This window comes from Silene latifolia, chromosome 11, assembly GCF_048544455.1.
Source record: "Silene latifolia isolate original U9 population chromosome 11, ASM4854445v1, whole genome shotgun sequence".
Lineage (NCBI taxonomy): Eukaryota > Viridiplantae > Streptophyta > Magnoliopsida > Caryophyllales > Caryophyllaceae > Silene > Silene latifolia.
Window position 1 is genome coordinate 62,283,794 of NC_133536.1, and position 19,140 is coordinate 62,302,933.

Below are 19,140 nucleotides of genomic sequence, written 5' to 3' on the forward strand. Positions count from 1 at the left end.
TTTCGTCATAGTGTAAACCATGAACTTGGGTGAAACCTTTTGCCACCAATCTAGCTTTGTAAACATCCACATGTTTATCCACGCCGAGCTTAATTTTATATATCCATTTACACTGAAGGGGTCGCACTCCCTCAGGTAAATCCACCAAGTCCCATACTTGGTTCTCGTACATGGAATCCATTTCGGACCGCATGGCTTCTAGCCAAAGCGAGGAGTCGGGACTAGACATGGCCGATTTGTAGGTAGTGGGTTCATCACTTTCAAAAAGTAACAAAACACCATCCTCTTCGATGTTACCAAGGTATCGATCAGGTGGATTAGAAATCCTACTTGACATTCTAGGAATAATTACCGTTTCAGAGGAAGAGGGAATGCAATCCTCCACGTTCTCCTCTACCTCATTCTCGGTTTGTGGCTCTCGAGCTTCTTCAAGTTCAAATTTTCTCCCACTCTCTCACCTAGAAATAAATTCCTTTTCTAGGAAGACAGCATCACGAGCCACAAACACTTTGTTCTCGTGTTTATTGTAGAAGTAATAGCCACGTGTTTCCCTTGGATATCCTACAAAAAGACATTTGTCAGACCTGGGTGCAAGCTTATTGTCAGACTTGATCTTAACGTACGCTTCGCAACCCCAAATACGCATGAATGACAAATGAGGGACTTTCCTTGTCCATATCTCATATGGAGTCTTATCGGCCGCTTTAGTCGGGCTTCGATTTAGTGAAAATACTGCAGACAAGAGGGCAAAACCCCAAAATGAACTAGGAAGCTCAGTTAAACTCATCATTGACCGAACCATATCAAGTAAAGTTCGGTTTCTCCTTTCAGCCACACCATTTAATTGCGGTGTGCCAGGAGGAGTCCATTGTGATACTATACCACAATCTTTTAGGTGTGAATCAAATTCAATATTTAGATACTCACCACCACGGTCGGACCGTAGGGTCTTTATCTTTTTATCCAATTTGTTCTCTACTTCTTTTTGAAACTCTTTGAACTTGTCAAAGGCTTCACTCTTGTTCTTCATTAAGTAGACATACCCATATATACTTAAGTCATCAGTAAAAGTAATGAAGTAGTGAAAACCTCCTCTAGCGGTGATGGTTAATGGTCCACACACATCCGTGTGTATGAGAGCCAAAACCTCACTAGCTCGTGTCCCTTTTCCCGCAAAAGGTGCACGAGTCATCTTGCCTAAAAGGCAAGACTCGCATGTACAATAAGATTCAAAACCAAATGGTTTGAGCACTTTTGATGAAGCAAGTCTCTTAATGCGTCTTTCGTTTATGTGGCCTAAACGACAATGCCAAAGGTAGGATTCGTTTGGATCACCCTTTTTGAGCTTTTTAGTTTCCATATGATAAACGTCATTAACATCATTTAAAACATAAATGCCTCAAATTGAAATGGCCTTGCCATAAACCACATCATTAAAAGAAAAAGTACAACTGTGGACAAGGCCCTCGGGAACTGCGTCCGCGGGATCCACACTAGGCATAATCGACTCGAGGTTCTTTCGAATCGAATTAAGACAAATTAGAGTCGCCACCAAGATTTTTGGGAACTTGGAACCGTTCAAGTCAACTTTACACCTTTCATCGAAAAGCATAAAGCCAATCGACTACGAGTGATTAAAGATAAAGACTTGTACCTTATATCACTCGATTTGAATGACTCTCGTAATCCAATGGTATTTAGACGGATCCACAAACTATAGATCTTGAGTAAGGGGTGAGGGTACGTGTTGGGAAGCCCATAAGGACACCCAACCCCGCCCGTCAATAACGGCCTCTACTAAGTCAAGTATGGATTTCAAACAAGGTCATAGCTACTACGATATATGATATGCAAACATCGTTTTAAAACCCTAACATGTGACAACAATTTCTATGTCGTTTTAGATGCAACTAAACTAACTTTGTCAAAGTTGTAATTTATCATGTGGGTTGATTGATCTAACAACATACAAAACAAAGCAAACAAGGCTTAAGGAGGAATGGGGGAGCCGTTGGGATCTACCTATTACAAACCAGGCATTTCATGCCGACACAACAATAAATTAAAGATACAACTCGATCTAAATACAATTGCTACATACAACACTATACCCGACAACAAACACGGCCAATCGGCCTAGAAAAGCGTGCACAAGAGGGGTGGCCCACGGCTTACATGACTCACGGCCTTGGGTCACTCCTCGTGATGTGTGCTTTCGCTCAATCTCATCGAATTAGACATAGGGTCGCGCACCAAAGCATGCATTAGCATAAATCGGGCCATGTTGCTTTAAACAACATGCGATTTACTACGCTCTTACAAGCATTGGGGCACAACCATCTAACCAAACAAGACTAAGGTTTTTTGAAAGAGGTTTTGACTCGATAAAAGAAAACTAACTTGAAAATTACAACCAAACTAACAAACGATAAATTACAAGTGACAAAACAAATAAAGAACGAACGATGCGAAAACAAACGAACCAGGAAAGGCCAAAGGCCACGGCCAAATCACGGCCAAACCCAAACAAGGCTATCCTAAGTCCTAGGTCAGGTTCATTAGTTGGATCAATTGATTACGAAACGAACTCGGAACGAATTAGAAAACAAGTTAGAAACGACGTTGATCGATTGAAAAGAGGTCTTGCAATTGTGTATTCTACACGGCTCAAAAGGGGTCAAATTAGGTCAAGTTCGCTAATTAATTTAACTCATCGAGTGTTAATAAGAAGGTGCTAATCACGCACTCTTATACTAGCGAGAAATTAGGTGAAAGAGAGAGATGCGTTCATTAAGTTACAGAATTGTTAGTTGATTTTTAAAGCTATGTCGATGTACCCTAAAGTGTCTAATTAGGTTATTAAATTGATCTAATGTCATCTAAATAAGTCATATGTTAACAATCAGAGGTCATACTAACATGCAACGGGTCCTAAGGTGGGTCGAATTGGCCGAGACAAACAAAGGGTCAAAAGCGAGGAGCGAAGTTAGAAATTCGTTTTATTTATGCCCTACCTTGAACACGAGGATATGTAAATGGGACGAGGGTGTACGACCGACTGATGTAGCGGTTTCTTTTCCCATCTCAAGTCAACGCGGGTGTTCATGGTGGTACTTTAACTCATACTCGGACTAAACTAGTTTCGTAGTTAATAAGAACAAACGATAAACAAACAAAAACGAACTATAAAAAAACAAACATAAAAAAACGAAATAAAAGGGAGAAAGAAGAGGATTTGATGCACCCTCAACCTACATGTATCGTTGACACCGTCTTGGGTCGTAATCGATGGTAGATTTTATCTCGAGAGGCCGTCGTCGACGAAGAAACAAAGCAAACAACACGTTTTTTTCGAATCTGGACAGCAACTTTCAAACAGCGATTTCTCTCTCGTTTCACGATGAAAATTCGATTTAAAAGATGTTTTGAAAACTAGAAAGAGAGGAGAACAGATATATTAAAACAATCCCTGCTCTTTTTGAGTTATTGGGCACGAAAAACGAGCACAAACAGAACTGGACAGACAGGAAAAAGCCGCGAAAACAGAGTGTATAACACTCTGTTTTTCGAGGGAATTTGTGTACTCTCAAGGGCAATTTGGCTCGTAAATCTTTGTCTAATGTGTAGATGGATGTTGTATGGTTAATTAGGAACAAGAAACTCGAGTTTTGATGGAGGTTTTAGAGAGGAACGAACTGTTTTTCGAAGAGGACACACAAACTGTTTCAGTTTGGATGTCGGTTTTGTGGAGGGTTTTTGAGAGGCAATTAGGGTTTGTTTCTGAGGTTTAAAGCTTGTGAGTGAAGGTAGGATGTATGGAGAACTTCGAGGAATGAATGTATGGTGAAGGGTGGGTATTTATAGGGAGTTAAAGTAGGATAAAAGGGAGGAGAGGCAGACGGGCTCGGCTGAGCATAGCTGCTGTCCAGCAGCTTTTGGGGGGTTTTCTAGGGTTCGTATGGGGGGTTTTCTTGGTGATTAACGTAAGGTAATATGGGTAGGATATTAGGGTATGGGTTAGGGTTAATGGGCACGGGTTTTGGTGGTGTTTGGAGCGGGTTTTGGGCTCGGGATTTGAGCTGCAAAACAGGGGGGCTGCTTTGTGTATGCGGGCTGTTGGGGGTGATTTGGGACGGGATTTGGGCCGTGGTTATGGGGTTCGAACTGGGGTTGGATGGGTAGTGGTCTAGGTTGGTTAGTGTACTCGAGATTCGTGCCAATTCGTAAAGAAAACGGGCTCAAAAACCGAGCTAAAATCGAGCTCAAAAACACATGTTCAAAACGAGTTCTTTTCGATTTTCAAATCGATTTTTCAAATCAATTAACACATTAAAATAAATGATTTTTCAAACCAAATATACTCATAAAATGATTTTTCAAATCAAATATTTATTTTATTTTCAATAAAATAAACTTGGGAAAATAAATTCAAAATAAAATAAAATAAATTGAAATCACCTAAAAAAGCCATAATTTAAATATCATTTAAATTAATAAAATGAACTCACTTAAAAAAACATTAATTTAAATATCATTTAAATTAATAAAATACTTCATCGACGACGCCCATTCTACATCGTAAAACGAACCCAAATAATGACAATGACAACTAATAAATACATGTGTCCTATCATCATCGGGTGTTTGTCGGGTTCTCTATAAATTCCAATATCGACGGATACGGGTATCTACAGAGCCCCCACTTTGACTGAGGCTTGGACAAGGCGAAAGTCAAAGTATACCCCAGTCCCTTCCGACCGAGGATTTCGGGTCGTTTATAGTCCATTAGACTTGCGTATATAAGCTCTTGACCATAAGAAGAGATCATACCTGAAACTTTGTTGGGGATTGACTCTTGCTTCTGTTGTGTCAAATTATCGTCATTGGTCGTCGACCCATAAATTGCATATATGGTGGATTGAGCCTTATCCTTAGGCGCCTACGTATCCGTTTCTGACGGAATCAACCCCGCGTCGTAGTTCGGCAAGCTCGCGACACATGCCCAAAGTTTATCATCTGCTGGAATTTGTCCAAAATTCATCATCTGTTGACATTTGCCCAAAATTTATAATCTGCTGGCGCTTGTCCGAATGGGACGGGACTTTCCGAGGAGGTTGCCGCCACTCTCATCATTTGCTTTCAGCTACGGAATTCTTCCATTTCATACTCTTGTATTGAATTGAATTCTTGGTGGATGTCATCCTTTACATCTTGATAATGGTCTCTGAAACCAACGGCTTCAGAGCCCCCAGTTTGCAATGGCTCTAAAGTCGAAGACTTTAGAGCCCCCAGTTGAAGCATATCCTGCTATATTTGAAACATAGAAAATGTACTAGCAATAATCATCACATAAGAACATTTGGATCATCGATCTTGAAATTGGATTATTTGAAAGATTGGGTGATCGACCCGAAAATTGAATTTGAAAAATTGGGTCATTGACCCGAAACCTGAACATGTTGAAAATTTTGAATAATTGGGCCATCGACCCAAATTTTGAATTTGACATAACTTTGATGTTGGGCCATCGACCCGAAATTTGAATTTGATATGAATCATTTGGATGTTGGGTCGTCGACCCAAAATTTGATTTTGAACTTTGAGATTTGAACCATCTGTCCATAATTCGCAAAAGAAGTTTTTGAAATTTTGAAATTTTAAAATTTTCGGCATTTTGAAATTTTTGAAATCGAACCTTAATGGGTGAGCACGAAATACGACTCACACACTTTGTATGACCCGTAAATAACGTGGGCGTAGCCCGCTACCGTAAAACAAAAAAAGAAAATAAAACCGTAAGTGTGCACGGGTTTTAATTCAAATATTGACTTGTTGGGGGTAGAAATGTAAATTGGCCGTTCCGGCGCCAAAGATGGCAAATGGAAATCACAAGGTCGTCGACTTGGGAAGGAGATATCGTATGGCATGGGCGTGCTCCCGAGGGCGCATGGGAATCACTTGGCATTGACAAGGAGGATTAAACTCACAGAGCAACAACGTTAGCTTCGCCTAGACACTAAACACTGACTGATTTTATGAGAACAGTTGGACATCACACATCATTCTTGTTGGGAACATTCTGCCACTCTTCTCCTCGCCTCCTTTCTTTTCAGCGAGTATTCATCATTTCTTGCCACCGCCTTCTTTCTTTTCAGCGGGCTTTTACTATTTTTCTTCCACGCCTTCTTTCTTTTCAGCGGGTTTTTCATATTTTCTGTTCCCAACACAAACCCACATCTATCTGACTCAGCATCTTTGCCTACAACGTTAGATAAAGCTCATTCCGAGACTTGACATTACTCATCTGAACCTATATCCTTATCCTAGCTTACATCGAGTACTAATACCAACTCAAACAAAGGTGGCTTCATTTGGACTTGGTTAAGACCCGTAAGAAACCGACAAGATGACAACTTGGTTGATGAGTGGATTGAATCCCTTATTCTGAAGGACTGCCTACGTATTCGCGTGGAGCGAAATCAAATCTGACGTAGTTCGATCAAGGTGCATAAAGTTGGCATATTGATTGTGTGTACACACTCGAAGGTTTCACCTAAGGTATCATGTCGTATCCCATTCTAGCCTGTAAGGTACCGTTAAATCCCGTGTCTGGGGTTAGGTGTAAAAGGCTTGGATCTTTTGGGATGTGGAGCTTGGTAATAACAAGTTGGAATGGTTAACCATCATTCTGAAGGTTTGTTTTGTGGTGCTAAGGCCAAGGGCTATGGCTGCTGATGTGGTTGGAATGGGTGTCTCGGGTTTGATGAAACCCGAGTGCAAATGGGTTGGAAAGTGATGTGGTTTCAAATTGCCATATCTGGACCCTAAAGGCTGGATGTAACAACACAAGCGGAATGATTCTCAAAATTCCTGACTATCCCCTTGTAACTGTCTCAGGAAGGACTTAGAGGGTAAAGAGGTCACTACTTACGCTTTTGGGCTTCGCCCATTGAACCTCAACTATGGGTACTTGACTTAACTTCTGGCTTCCGTAACTTCGACATTCGACCAAAAGCGTTCTGCAATGACTTCAACATCTTTTTTCTTTTTTCCCTTTTCTTTCATCACTTTTCTTTTTTCATTTTTCCAATTTTTCTCTTTTTCTCATTTTTTCATTCTTTTTCATCTCTTTTCTCTCTTTGAAAATGATCTTCTATTCATTCTCTTAGTCACAAATGGATACACCTTGAAAACTGGGCTTCGCCAACTAATTTGGGTAAGAACTAACAATTCCTTGTTAGAACGGGTTGATATCTCCTCTCTTCGAGATGGGATGATTTTGTTGGGGATGGGCTTACCTTCCATCATCGATAGGGAAGCCAGGAGCTAGTCCGGGTTCATCATAGAATCATCTAAAGGCTTGTGTTAAGCATTGGTTTTGATGGAGGTTTTCTACCGCCAGACATGGAATAGGTAAAGGAATCAAACACAGGATCCTAGTGTACCTTACATTTTGAAACGGGACATATTTCTACCCCAGGGATGCCTTTGAGTGTGTTGTGCATTTTATCATACTTTCAGAATGATTGAGGATTGGAAACAAGATATATTTGGAAACGAAACTGCAACTTTTTATTGGAAAGGCAATTGCTTAACAGACTCAAAGGAAACGATTCCTAGGACACACCCTAGGTCATCGCGAGACAACCGACTCGACTTCAAGAAAAGAAAGTCCTAGACTCGACTCGACTAAGAAAAGAAAACAGATCCCGACTCATAATTTTTCAAATCTGGTCTTGAGCTTTCCCTTGTTCAGCTGTCAGCTTAGATGCTCGGTTCTAGTCCTTGATCCCTTTGATGGTCTGCCTCCATCCCAAGGTAGTCCTCTGAGGATATACGCCAATGATGAAGGTCAGTGAATCGAATTGTCCTTTATTAACTTCGTTAACGAGAGGAGTACATTCTGGAGCAAGACTCCCGACTTGAATTTCATTCTTCGGGTTTGGTAAGAATTCACAAAGACAATCCACAAATATTTTCCGATAAACACCCCTTTCAAGTGACATGGGCGGATAAGATGGGAATAATCGACATTGTCTTGACGAAGTAAAGTTAGTGTGATCGGCAAATGGATTGGTGATGTTATTGGGTTTAACGGTTGGGATCGGGAGTGTTCCATTCTCAATCATGTCTTGGATTTCGTGCTTGATCGATAGCACCTTTCGAGTATCATGGCCTTTCCCTTGATGAAAGGCACGATGAGGCATTTGGTTTATACCATTTACCTTGTTGATCGGCGGGAGGGTCCGGAGTTGGACCAATAGGCTTCACTTTCCTTGGGCTATGAGCCTTTGGAGAGCGTATGTATAAGTGCATCCGATATCGGTGAATGCCCTTGGTGTTTGGCGCTGCGACTTCTTCGATTGCCCTTCTAAGAGATTGATGGCTTCATCAATATGGGCGTTCTTTGGGGCCTTGCCCTTAGACGATGAGGCCCCTTGGTACCCTTTCGGCTTTTCGGCCTCGCCATTCGACATCATCTTCTACCTTTATCCCGATTCTTTTCAATTCTTTGAAAGAACCAAAATTCAGTATTTTAGAGCATTGCGGTAAATAGGTCGTAGATTCTTTACGAACTTATCTACCATTTCAACTTCGTCGGGCTTCTTGGCTAATTTCACTTTTTCGGCGCGCCATCTTGCAAGGAATTGGTAAAGCCTTCTTTATCTTTCTGGGTCATAACCTCTAACGTCCTTATATTGGTCTGAATCTCGACATTATCAGCATAGTACTTACAAAACTCCACCGTGATATCTTCGAAAGTAGGGAAGTTCTTAAGGTCCAGATTGTAGAACCACGCCTTCGGGTGTTCATCCAGAGATTGAGCGAAAATTTCAGAGAGCATGTCGGCGGGTACTCCCTTGGTGCTAAGTACCCCTTATAGGCCTTAACATGGTGGACTGGATCTTCTGTGCCCTTAAACTTTGGGATATCAGTGAGTACCATGTTCGTGGGCAACTTATTCTGAACTGGGGCATAGGCCCTAACATTTTCGTAGTGGATGTTCTTCCCCTGGGAGAGTTTCAAACGGTCTTCGATGAACTTGAACCGTTTCTCCAGATCAGTCAGAGGTGGGGTAGATGAAGGGGAATCTTCACCCAGCTTAGATTCGATTGCATCCATTCGGGTCATCATGAGGTTCACGGCCTCGTTGATTTGTTAACAGCATCTTCCATTGCCTGACGTCGGGTTTTTGGCGGCATTTCTACAAGAAAACCCCGAACTGAGTCAATATTCGAATGTAAGAGCCCCTGCACACTTAAGGACACGACACCAACTTGACTTAAACACAGACTCGACTTGAGATTGACTAACCAAAAGGTTCGACTCACGGTTGGATCTAGACCTTGGTTTATTTTAGACTCGACAAAACGACATGACTCAAACTGTCATAAATCGGTTATAAACCGGACTCGGTGTGACTAAACCCGTGATTGGACTAACATAGCCCATAGGTTCGGGTGAAACGCCCTAAATGGCCTAGCTTGGACGTTTTTGTGGAATATCCTGGACCAAAAGGTCGACCAACATGACTCAAGGCCCAAGAGGTGAGCTTGGGTGACCCAACAAGGTCGTGTTCTAGATTCTTAGAACGAAACATACCCGGCCTAACACGGCCATGACCCGGACACGACTCGACGCATTTCATGCTTGGTTGAGGTTCGAGAGACATTTTGGATTGATTTTGAAAAAAAACGAAAGATTGATTTGAAAATGAGATTTGAAATGGGCAGCATGCCGGCTATAAAAGCTTGTTTTGGCCGAAATTTCTAATCCTATTTGGGCAGCATTCCGCGTTTTGAAAATCATGCTATTTGTTCAAAAGTTTGGTTTTGAAATTGACATGGGAAATTTTGAAAAGACTCGGGAAAACAATTTGCACATTGTCATTCTCATGTTATAAGGATGTATGCTCCTAGACATCTCTAAGTCTCGGCAAGTCTTCTACAAGAAGGTCTATGCCCTCCATCCTTTTGCGGTCTTATAGAGCAAGGTGTCTTAAGGTAGAGTACCTAGAAGATCGTCCCCACCATCAAGAACCACGCGAGGTGAAGTGGAAGCGAGTAGTGTGCAGCTTCCTAGCATAGTGGGACGTCGCCCCCCACGCATCACGAAGAAACGCTGGGACGGCCCGGGCAAGTCCTTAAGGGTTTATGCATGAATCGTAGCACTATGAGTAATGTTTTACTTTCCAACACTTTCTTTTCAAGTTTCACCTCGGAGGAAAAGACCCTAGAAACAAAGTGTAACTAGTCCTCTTTTCCCAAGCAGAGTCGCCAAACTGTGGACAAGGCCCTCGGGAACTGCGTCCGCGGGATCCACACTAGGCATAATCGACTCGAGGTTCTTTCGAATCGAATTAAGACAAATTAGAGTCGCCACCAAGTTTTTTGGGAACTTGGAACCGTTCAAGTCAACTTTACACCTTTCATCGAAAAGCATAAAGCCAATCGACTACGAGTGATTAAAGATAAAGACTTGTACCCTATATCACTCGATTTGAATGACTCTCGTAATCCAATGGTATTTAGACGGATCCACAAACCATAGATCTTGAGTAAGGGGTGAGGGTACGTGTTGGGAAGCCCATAAGGACACCCAACCCCGCCCGTCAATAACGGCCTCTACTAAATCAAGTATGGATTTCAAACAAGGTCATAGCTACTACGATATATGATATGCAAACATCGTTTTAAAACCCTAACATGTGACAACAATTTCTATGTCGTTTTAGATGCAACTAAACTAACTTTGTCAAAGTTGTAATTTATCATGTGGGTTGATTGATCTAACAACATACAAAACAAAGCAAACAAGGCTTAAGGAGGAATGGGGGAGCCGTTGGGATCTACCTATTACAAACCAGGCATTTCATGCCGACACAACAATAAATTAAAGATACAACTCGATCTAAATACAATTGCTACATACAACACTATACCCGACAACACACACGGCCAATCGGCCTAGAAAAGCGTGCACAAGAGGGGTGGCCCACGGCTTACATGACTCACGGCCTTGGGTCACTCCTCGTGATGTGTGCTTTCGCTCAATCTCATCGAATTAGACATAGGGCCGCGCACCAAAGCATGCATTAGCATAAATCGGGCCATGTTGCTTTAAACAACATGCGATTTACTACGCTCTTACAAGCATTGGGGCACAACCATCTAACCAAACAAGACTAAGGTTTTTTGAAAGAGGTTTTGACTCGATAAAAGAAAACTAACTTGAAAATTACAACCAAACTAACAAACGATAAATTACAAGTGACAAAACAAATAAAGAACGAACGATGCGAAAACAAACGAACCAGGAAAGGCCAAAGGCCACGGCCAAATCACGGCCAAACCCAAACAAGGCTATCCTAAGTCCTAGGTCAGGTTCATTAGTTGGATCAATTGATTACGAAACGAACTCGGGCAATTAGAAAACAAGTTAGAAACGACGTTGATCGATTGAAAAGAGGTCTTGCAATTGTGTATTCTACACGGCTCAAAAGGGGTCAAATTAGGTCAAGTTCGCTAATTAATTTAACTCATCGAGTGTTAATAAGAAGGTGCTAATCACGCACTCTTATACTAGCGAGAAATTAGGTGAAAGAGAGAGATGCGTTCATTAAGTTACAGAATTTTTAGTTGATTTTTAAAGCTATGTCGATGTACCCTAAAGTGTCTAATTAGGTTATTAAATTGATCTAATGTCATCTAAATAAGTCATATGTTAACAATCAGAGGTCATACTAACATGCAACGGGTCCTAAGGTGGGTCGAATTGGCCGAGACAAACAAAGGATCAAAAGCGAGGAGCGAAGTTAGAAATTCGTTTTATTTATGCCCTACCTTGAACACGAGGATATGTAAATGGGACGGGGGTGTACGACCGACTGATGTAGCGGTTTCTTTTCCCATCTCAAGTCAACGCGGGTGTTCATGGTGGTACTTTAACTCATACTCGGACTAAACTAGTTTCGTAGTTAATAAGAACAAACGATAAACAAACAAAAACGAACTATAAAAAAACAAACATAAAAAAACGAAATAAAAGGGAGAAAGAAGAGGATTTGATGCACCCTCAACCTACATGTATCGTTGACACCGTCTTGGGTCGTAATCGATGGTAGATTTTATCTCGAGAGGCCGTCGTCGACGAAGAAACAAAGCAAACAACACGTTTTTTTCGAATCTGGACAGCAACTTTCAAACAGCGATTTCTCTCTCGTTTCACGATGAAAATTCGATTTAAAAGATGTTTTGAAAACTAGAAAGAGAGGAGAACAGATATATTAAAACAATCCCTGCTCTTTTTGAGTTATTGGGCACGAAAAACGAGCACAAACAGAACTGGACAGACAGGAAAAAGCCGCGAAAACAGAGTGTATAACACTCTGTTTTTCGAGGGAATTTGTGTACTCTCAAGGGCAATTTGGCTCGTAAATCTTTGTCTAATGTGTAGATGGATGTTGTATGGTTAATTAGGAACAAGAAACTCGAGTTTTGATGGAGGTTTTAGAGAGGAACGAACTGTTTTTCGAAGAGGACACACAAACTGTTTCAGTTTGGATGTCGGTTTTGTGGAGGGTTTTTGAGAGGCAATTAGGGTTTGTTTCTGAGGTTTAAAGCTTGTGAGTGAAGGTAGGATGTATGGAGAACTTCGAGGAATGAATGTATGGTGAAGGGTGGGTATTTATAGGGAGTTAAAGTAGGATAAAAGGGAGGAGAGGCAGACGGGCTCGGCTGAGCATAGCTGCTGTCCAGCAGCTTTTGGGGGGTTTTCTAGGGTTCGTATGGGGGGTTTTCTTGGTGATTAACGTAAGGTAATATGGGTAGGATATTAGGGTATGGGTTAGGGTTAATGGGCACGGGTTTTGGTGGTGTTTGGAGCGGGTTTTGGGCTCGGGATTTGAGCTGCAAAACAGGGGGGGCTGCTTGTATGCGGGCTGTTGGGGGTGATTTGGGACGGGATTTGGGCCGTGGTTATGGGGTTCGAACTGGGGTTGGATGGGTAGTGGTCTAGGTTGGTTAGTGTACTCGAGATTCGTGCCAATTCGTAAAGAAAACGGGCTCAAAAACCGAGCTAAAATCGAGCTCAAAAACACATGTTCAAAACGAGTTCTTTTCGATTTTCAAATCGATTTTTCAAATCAATTAACACATTAAAATAAATGATTTTTCAAACCAAATATACTCATAAAATGATTTTTCAAATCAAATATTTATTTTATTTTCAATAAAATAAACTTGGGAAAATAAATTCAAAATAAAATAAAATAAATTGAAATCACCTAAAAAAGCCATAATTTAAATATCATTTAAATTAATAAAATGAACTCACTTAAAAAAACATTAATTTAAATATCATTTAAATTAATAAAATACTTCATCGACGACGCCCATTCTACATCGTAAAACGAACCCAAATAATGACAATGACAACTAATAAATACATGTGTCCTATCATCATCGGGTGTTTGTCGGGTTCTCTATAAATTCCAATATCGACGGATACGGGTATCTACAACAACACTTGTCCTTAATCATAAAACAAAATCCTTCCGCGTCTAACGCGGAAATGGAGATGATGTTCTTAGTTAAAGTTGGTACAAAATAACACTTATTTAAATACAACTCTAAACCACTAGCTAAAGTGAGCACATAGGTCCCTACGGCAACGGCGGCTACTCTAGCTCCATTGCCCATGCGGAGATCCACATCACTTTTTGCTAGTGCTTGCACGTCCCCTATACCCTGCAAATGGTTACAAAGGTGAGAGCCACATCCGGTATCAAGTACCCAAGTGGAAGTACAAGCATAATTAACGTCTATCACATAGAGAGAGGAAATCATACCAATAGGCGTCACACGCCCTTCCTTGAGATCCTCCAAGTATTTGGGACAACTCCTCCTATAATGCCCCTTCCCATTATAATGGAACATTCGGCCTCGGAGAGTTTGAAACTTTTTGCCTTGGGATTGCCATTCTCAACGGCCTTCCCCTTTCCCTTGTCATGTTTCTTTGACGATTTATTGAATTGGGACTTTTCTTTCCCTTTTCCTTTCTTAACTCCAAGAGACATGTTCTTTAACTTCATGGTTAAAACATCTCCCTTTTCACTCCCACTAGCCTCCATATCCCTCTCCGCTTGGGTGAGGAGTACATGAATTTCATGGTAACTCTTATCCATGTCATTCATGTTGTAGTTTACCCTAAAGTGGGAAAACTTGGTGGGGAGTGAGTGAAGGATATGATCCACCACAAGAGTCTTAGGAATCTTACACCCTAGACGCTCTAGGATGTCAACATATTCGACCATTTTGAGTACATGGGGACCAACCTTTTGGCCCCTCTCAAGCTTAGCTTCAAAGAAGCGTGCCGCCGCATCGTATTGACGGACTTTTGGTGTTTGTGAAAACATAGTGATCATACGAGTGAAAATCTCGTAAGCATTTAAAGAAATGCATGATAGCTTGAGCTTTGGGGATATTGACCATATCAACACATTCTTGATATCATTCAACATCCTCACATAGTCATCATAGGCGGTCCGCACCGCCGATGAAGCTCTTGCACCGGGCTCGATTGGAGGAGCATCGGTCAAGTAAGTGAGCACATTGTCGGACAACGCGGCACTTTTGATGTTGGATTCCCATTCAAGAAAGTTACTACCGTCATCTTTTAAAATACATTTGTCCATTACGGATCTTAGCCATGAATCTTTGCCTAGTGAAGTAGTCGATGGAGTTGATGAAGTTGCCATTGCGAATTAAAATGCTACAACAAAAAAGAAAAATTAACATTCATTGTTTTAAAAATTACTTGTAAAAACATGTTTAGCAAGTTTTAGCATTTATATAATGACCTCCCACTAAATTATATATATGATTCCAAGACCCAAATATTAAACAAAAATGAGCATCGCTTGGGCGAAACATCCCATAATTGCGTAAATTCGGTAAGTCACGTTGACTAATTCTACCTCTAGACCTCTTGGTCGACGAATTTCCTCAAATTCATCTACTAGCCCCGGAACACAAGACCGTCTTATATCCCATTGAGTCCAACCAATTTTAGCGTGTGATAACCGTTTACCACCCTACTTACCCAAGGTAAAAAGAGAACACCCCGCTTGGGCGAGCGTGGCTCTAATGAACAAGAGATTCATAGGTGTTACTAATTGGTAAGGCTAATCTCAATTTTAGTTATGTGAGAGATCTTGTCAATTTAGTCATAAATTCCTTATAAGTGAATTAATTCGGTGAATGTAAATGACGTGAATTGACAACCGCGAAAATAAAATGCATGTGAATGGCGATTTTGGCATGCGCGAAAATAAAACAAGCAAACATGTAAGCATATGAATAAATCCTAGTATGGCCACCTAGTTAATAAAAACTAGTCTATTACATTTCGGAAACCAACTCCTTGGTCCCTTGCCTCTTCATTCCATAAGTGGCTCTTCCTTGTGGGATTTGGAACACCTTCCAAAAATAGACTTTGTCTCGTTGTAATCCGTCTTTTGGAAACGCCGGTAAAATAACTATTACAAATGAATTACATAGCTATTCCTATTATACATTAATTAATAAAATAATTAAAACTATTAATTAATTACAAACCGACGATACGAGATCGTATTTAATTACAAACAAATCGATATTCCCATTCATTTCGGGTAATAACGATTAAAATTAACTAGGCCATACTAGGTACAATAAGATAAATACTTTAAATAAATGACAATCATTCATTCAAATTAAATAAATATGCTTAAAATGCTGTAAAAATGCTGCCAAAATCGCCCTATCTATCATTCGTTGGTATCCATCTCGGTTTTTGTGGATTTAACCGATTTTTAACATGTAAAAAACAATAATTAACTCTTAAATCTCATTTAAATCCAAACAAATTGTCCAAACTGTTTTGAACCTCAAAATTAGTCCTCACTAATTTTATGATAAATTATTAGTTTGATTTGGTGATATTTTGCTAATTTAATCGATAAAATCATAATATTTAAGTAAAAATCCAAAATAATTGAAAAATTACCCAAAAAATTGAAACAAAAATTTTTAGTATTCTGGAACACTCCCAAGAACACCAAAATGCCAGAAAAATTGCCCAAAAATACCGGATAAATTTTGTGAAGAAAAAGATCTATATTTATCGGTTTTTAACCACAAAAACCAATAAACATCAAAACAAAGTCAAAACACACATACAAAATCACTTTTGACATTTAAATAATATTCTTAAATGTATATAAATTTATCATGGGCAGAATCAAAAGTTTCGAAATTATGATTAATTAATTTGACTTTTATCGACTTTTAACTCAAAAATCAATAAACATGCAAACAATTCGAACCAACCTTCATTTTTTTGCATACAATCAGTAGAAAACATGCATGAACTATCATAAAAAATCCATGCACCGAATCAACTTTTAACTAATGTTAGTCAATTTTTCACTAAAATGCGACTTTTTGACTCGGTTTTCTACCAAAAAACATTAAAAATAGCAAAATCACATCAAAAATCACCAAAAAATTCCACAAACCTTTTGAGATCAGTAGGTATGCATATCCCAAAAATTTCGTGCTAAAACCTCTTCTAACACAATTTTTGAGTTTTTATAAATTATCACATAATTCATTAAAATGCTTAAAATCAACATGCAAATTACAAGCCTAAGCTCTGATACCACTTAAAAGATCATAGATCCATATTAGACTCTCTAATAAAATTAATTTATCTCATAAATTATCATTTAGGTGATCTATGTAACATGCATGCTAATATGAAAGCATAAAAGGAAAGAACAATTTCCTTACATTGAATTTGTGGTAAAAAGGGCACAAACTAGTTCACCTTACTAGCTTGTTCTTGAGCTTATACCAATGGAATATCCTCCTTGCAAATCTTCAAAATAGAAGATCTCCTTCTTGTTGCACCCAAGAACTAACCCAAAAATAATAACAAGTATGAACTAGAACTTGTTAATATTTTACCCTTGATTATTATTAGTAGTATTACTAACTAGTCTTAATAATATTATTTGTGTTCTTACTAACAAGCTTAGTAGTGATGAATTATTATTATAGAGAGATGGAGAAATAATGTTCACATGCAAGTATGTAGAGTGTAGAAGTAAGGTAGTGTAAAAATGTGAACAATCACTAGTAGAAAAAGTGTCATTGACATCGGTTATTTAGGCCGATTTACATCGGTTTTGAGCGATGCTTCTGGGGGCGTTGTTTATTGAATTTATAACAAAAACATCGGTTTTAAAACCGATGCTAATGGTTTAAAATTACATCGGTTCTGACCAAAATCGATGTTAATAGCATATAAATTACATCGATTCTTGACCAAAACCGATGTAAATATATTTTTATTTACATCGGTTATTATTAAACCCGATGTATTTTTAATGATATTAACATCGGTTGTACTTAGTAACTGATGTAACTTATATTTCCATTAACATCGGTTGTACTTAGTAACTGATGTACCTAATTTTAACATGCATTTCCATTAACATCGGTTCATTTCTAAAACTTCTAAAACTGATGCAAATACTTCCTTTTATTCATCAGGGCAATACGAATTCAATAATTTACACCCGCAACTAAATGCTACATATAATACGCTAAACAATATGAGCTTTGCTTCCACCAATTCAAACAAACACATCCATTTATTATATACCAAAAAATATCATACGTATTACAATAATTCCGTCCATTCATAGAAGTAGTTTAAAACACTACTATGTGCTACGATAAAAAAAATGCTAAATGTTTTTAATTGAAATTTCTACAAAACAAACCATAATTAGACGTTCTTTACACAATAAAGCGACCAAAGCACTCGAACCTCATTCATTTGTTCAATTGTCATTTCCGTACCTGAAACACACTACATACAAGACGGAGGCTTAGAAACATGTAGGCGGTTAAAAATAAAATACGAACAATCTGTGAAATGTGGGAATATTAACTTTCCAAACAATGAATGAATAACCTCGTATAGCTTCCCACAACTCAGGTGATGTTTATCAACTAGAAGCATAAGTACTGACTAATTGGCATATACAATTGAGTATCGCTTTGGACACAGAAATGATCTAAAGATGAAAGGGTCTAAGTAACTTTTAGAGTCTGCTGATAAAGATGGCAAAAGCAGAAGAAACCAAGCGAGATGGTAAGAGTAATAAAGAAAGAAACCTCGTTGATCCAATAAGAATTAAGGACCCTGAGACCACCAAGTTTGCGATCAGCACGCACCTTAGCAACTGACCTCTTGCTTCGCTGGAGTTTTAGCGGAGTAACTTCCTGGTTGGTGTGGCAAAGAATTAATCTGAGCAACAGGAGGACATTCAGAACATCTAACTTCTATTATCAAAGGACAAAAATCATATAGTTAAATAATGAGTTATATTAACTTAAGCTTAGAAATATTATGGGTAATAAAAATTTAACCTGCTATAATTTGAAAACCGAAGAAAACTCAACCAAGCCAATCACAATCTGTAACACTAAACTCAACCAAGCCCCGATAAAACCTCCTGCACACAAACAAAGTCATTGCTAGTTACTGAAACATCATACAAAGTAGTGGAACCTATAATGACTTACTCATAAAGACTCATTTTCTCATAAGTCATAGCCAACTATCAAGGTAACATTAGTTTCTACCCAATGTCGATTATACAATCCTTTTTCTGTGTGAATTTTTGCATGGAGATGCCCTTTCCTCAGGTTTGTCTATGAGATTGTGTTTGGTGGTGAGTAAATGTTACAACGTTACCTTTGCACCATCACCTTTGGTTACTGATAGCAGAGGGAGGAGGGGAAGAGTGAATGAATAGGCTACTTGAATGGAAACTGTTTATGCATGTTCTTGTTCTGAGTATATACATGTTATCTTTTCATTCTATCAAGGTTTTGACAAAGCTTATGGATTATCGCAGGTATAAATTCAAATTTTGTATACGTTCATATTTTTCACTTGTCATCCGCAGATAAATTTTTTCTCCGAAAATACTGGTATTTTGCCAGTATTATGCTTATTTACACTATCTGTTGATTGAATTGTCACAAGATCATTATAGTCTTATAGCTTATTGGCTCCGCAGAA